Raw genomic sequence first — 3,659 nt, forward strand, 5'->3', positions numbered from 1 at the left:
TCTGACGTAACGTTATGCTGTTACCGACCCTCTGAGGCTACCAGGCTGCGTCAGGAGGATCCTCTGCTTCCCATTGCGGTTGACCTCAAGTAACAAACTTCGGAAAGCGAAGCTGTGGGTAAGGTGGGACTGTTCTACTACGTTGTGATTTCTCTTGTAAGGATTTGTATTGTTAGGAGGCGAAAAAAGTCACTTTTCCAAAAACTGTGTGAAGAATAGTCATTTTTCCTTAGTACAGAGCACCGATAATTCGGTTTTCTATCATTTCCTCCTTCTACTCTTAGCCCTTTACGTTTTATTTGCAGATAACAACTGGAGTAATCTTCTAGAAACGTAAATAGGATTATTTCACCCTCTGCTTAACTTTCCATTGGTTTTTTGTATTTAAAATTTAAGCTCCCTTACCCCAGCTATGAAGCTGGAAGGAATGAGCCCTTTCTCACCAGCCTTATCTCATGACACCTTCCCATTTCCTTACTTGGTTCCAATCACACAGATGTCTTTCTGTTCCTAGATAAATTGCCTGCTTCCTTCTGACCTTACGCCTTTGTAGTTGCTGTTCATACTGCCTAGAAAGCTCTGCTCCCCAATTTTTGCATGACTGGCTGCTTAGGTTCCACTCAAATGTGTTTCCTCCCAAGTAAGGTCTTCCTTTCCCTCCAAACTTTGATCCCAGTCAACATCACATCACCTGGCTTTTTTTTTTTTTTTTTAATACTGTCTTTCATGATCTGAAATTATCTTGTTCAATCCTCTTTTTACTTTTTGTCATCCCTTCACAAGAATGTAACTCCATGGAGGAGAGTCATTGTCTCCATTGTTTCCTTCCATACTTCCGGACTGATAACAATCTGGAGTTATGTAAATATTTCTTGAATGAATAAATTAATAAATTATTTCCTTTCTTGGTTGGTCAGTTGACAATCCGTAGAAACTTCACAGTAGAAAAGTACATGTATTCCAATTAGTTTGTATACACAGAGAGATTGGCAATTACCGTTACCAACTCCTAGGAGATTGGGTTTCTCTGGGCTTTGACCTAGTAAGGTCTCAAAAAAGAAAATGCTACTGGTTCATTAAGAATGTGATCTCTTCAGATGAGTCAATCAGACAATGCAAATTACTAATATAGTAAATACAATACAAATTAAAAGAGGGAAGGGAAGGGAGTTCAACAGAGGTTGGAAGGTAGATGTAATGTATAGATTAGCCCAGAGAATTCTTATTCTCATTGTCGATGCCAAGAGATAGGTCTGTAACCTGAAAGGACACTGACAGAAGGCCTGGCAGTGACTCTCCGATGCTTTCTAAATGTGCCAGGAAAACGAAGAAATGTGAGGCATGTGGTGGGGAAGCCAATCTGTGTATTTAACCAGCATTTAACATTGAGTAAGGAAAAATTTTTGACAAAAGAAAGAGTTGGGGATGCAGTGATAGAGCCATCTATGGAGTGCTGGAGAGTGAGTCTCTGTGTGCGTAGCCTAGGGGGTAACATGTGGCTAAAACAGATATGAAGAGTCTTCTGTAAGGGAGAAAAATTTCTAAAAATAGAGCTTGTGTTTAGAGGGAGAAAGGGACTATCTCAAGCTTTGTCCTTAATGAAGGGGGAGAAATGGAGTATAGTGTTGGGAGCTGATTGTAGGGAAATACAACTCCAGCCATTTTTGGACAGCAGTTAATAGAGTCAAATGTTTTCTTTTCTTATTTATTTATTTATTTATTTGCGAGGGAGAGAGCACGAGCAGGGTGGGGGGTGGGGAGGAAGGGGAGAGGCAGAGAGAGAAGCAGACTCCCAGCTGAGCAGGGAGCCTGATGCGGGCCTCGATCCCAGGACCCTGAGATCATGACCTGAGCTGAAGGCTGGTGCTTAACCAACTGAGCCTCCCAGGCACCTCTAGAGTCAAATGTTTTCTGTCACCATTTTAAGCCACGGTGCAGATACGGTTAGCACAGAACTACCAAACAATAACCTCCCTGGGCAACTGAACCCATTTCAAAAGCCATGGGCAGGAATTTTAAAACCTGGGTCTCCGTGACTGAACTTTGGAAATGTGGGAATGCCTAAAACCACACACATGTTTGTGATTATCCTCACATGTATTTATTTCTGGAGAAATTATTCATAACTTTTTCTTGGATTCTTAAAGGGGTCTGAGATCTTTAAAAGGGCAAGATACTCTGCTGGATGGCTTTGCGGATGCTACCCTTTTTATGAGAAAGATCCCCCACTTGCCCTTAGGTAGTGACAATTAAGAGGATTCAGCAAGGGGGCAAAATTGGTACTAAAAGTCTTTCTATGGCTTGGTAAATTTATGAATGATCCTGCTACATTGAAAGTAACTCTGGCTATCCAGAGACTCCAAAAAGAGTTCCTGTTGCTTTGTGCATATAACTATATAGACTTTGGCAGATGGACAAATGACTCATTGCCTTTGGAAATACTAGGGAAAAGCTATACTTTGCATCTGTCTCAGGTGTAAATTTGCTTTTGATTGACATTGTGATGACAAACAATTTAAAGTAAAGAAAGACAAAATGTCATCTTTGGGGGCAGATGCTACTATTAGAAGTCAAAAGTGTGAGGGAAGTGCTTTTAAAAATGTGCTATTTCTCTGTGTTCTTTTATGCCATTGTAAGCACAGGAAAAACATTTTTATTCTTACTCTCATTTAAAAGTCAGTGACTGCAGCATTCATTGTAAGTGAAAAAACATTGTCCACCTGAATTTTATGGTGGGCACACAAGGGTTTGGCAATAAATGGTTTAGGGGGCCCTGTAACTTCAATTATTGTTGCAATTTCAAATAACCAAACAACTATCTTTGTGTGTGTGTGAAATACACATTTTGTGAAAACTCACAAGTGTTTATTAGAAATTCCTTACAAAACATCAGATGTTTATTGTCCTGGAGCATTGGGCTCAAAATCTTTAATTTATTGGCTAGAATGAATTGTTCTAGTACCAAGATACTATTATGGCCCCTTTAATTCAGTTAGTGTATTTGGTATATGCAGATAATATATTAATTTAAAACAAAAGTTAGGGAGGCTCTTAAATAAGTATTTCCATGAAGGCTTGAGAGGGTCCATGCCTCTTCTCCCAGGGAATTGCCTTGACACCGGGAAAATCAGATTTCATGAATATAACTTGATATTATCCTTTATTTACCCCGGAAAGATAAGATGGCAAAACAGCACACCCAATTCAATAATAGATAAGAAACACACACTTTTTCTTTTCTGAGAGTTATGTAACCTTTGGGTCCATTTGGATGTTTAGAGAATTTTTCTTTTTGTACTTTGTGGGAATTTTAAAGATATATATGGCAAAGAGTTTATATCAAACAAAATGACCTACTTAAAATAGAAAAAAACGAACCAGTTCCATTCATCTGAGCCAGCAGAAGCTGAAAAATCCTTGATGCTGATATTCTCTACTGACTGTCTCACTTCAGAGTTTCTCTTTTAATTTTCTTGACACTCCTCATTTCGGAGAGACTGACATGTATCAGCTGGAACGCCCCTTCAAATGTGCACCGCAGATTCTCTCCAGGAGACCTCTTGGGCTCTTCACTCTGCGCTAATATCTGATAAGAAAGGACCCACGTCCAGACGCCAACTGTCACTTAAGCTCCCTCCACGCCAGTCATCCTTGAAAGT

Source organism: Phoca vitulina, unplaced genomic scaffold (genome assembly GCF_004348235.1).
Source record: "Phoca vitulina isolate PV1807 unplaced genomic scaffold, GSC_HSeal_1.0 scaffold33, whole genome shotgun sequence".
Classification (NCBI taxonomy): domain Eukaryota; kingdom Metazoa; phylum Chordata; class Mammalia; order Carnivora; family Phocidae; genus Phoca; species Phoca vitulina.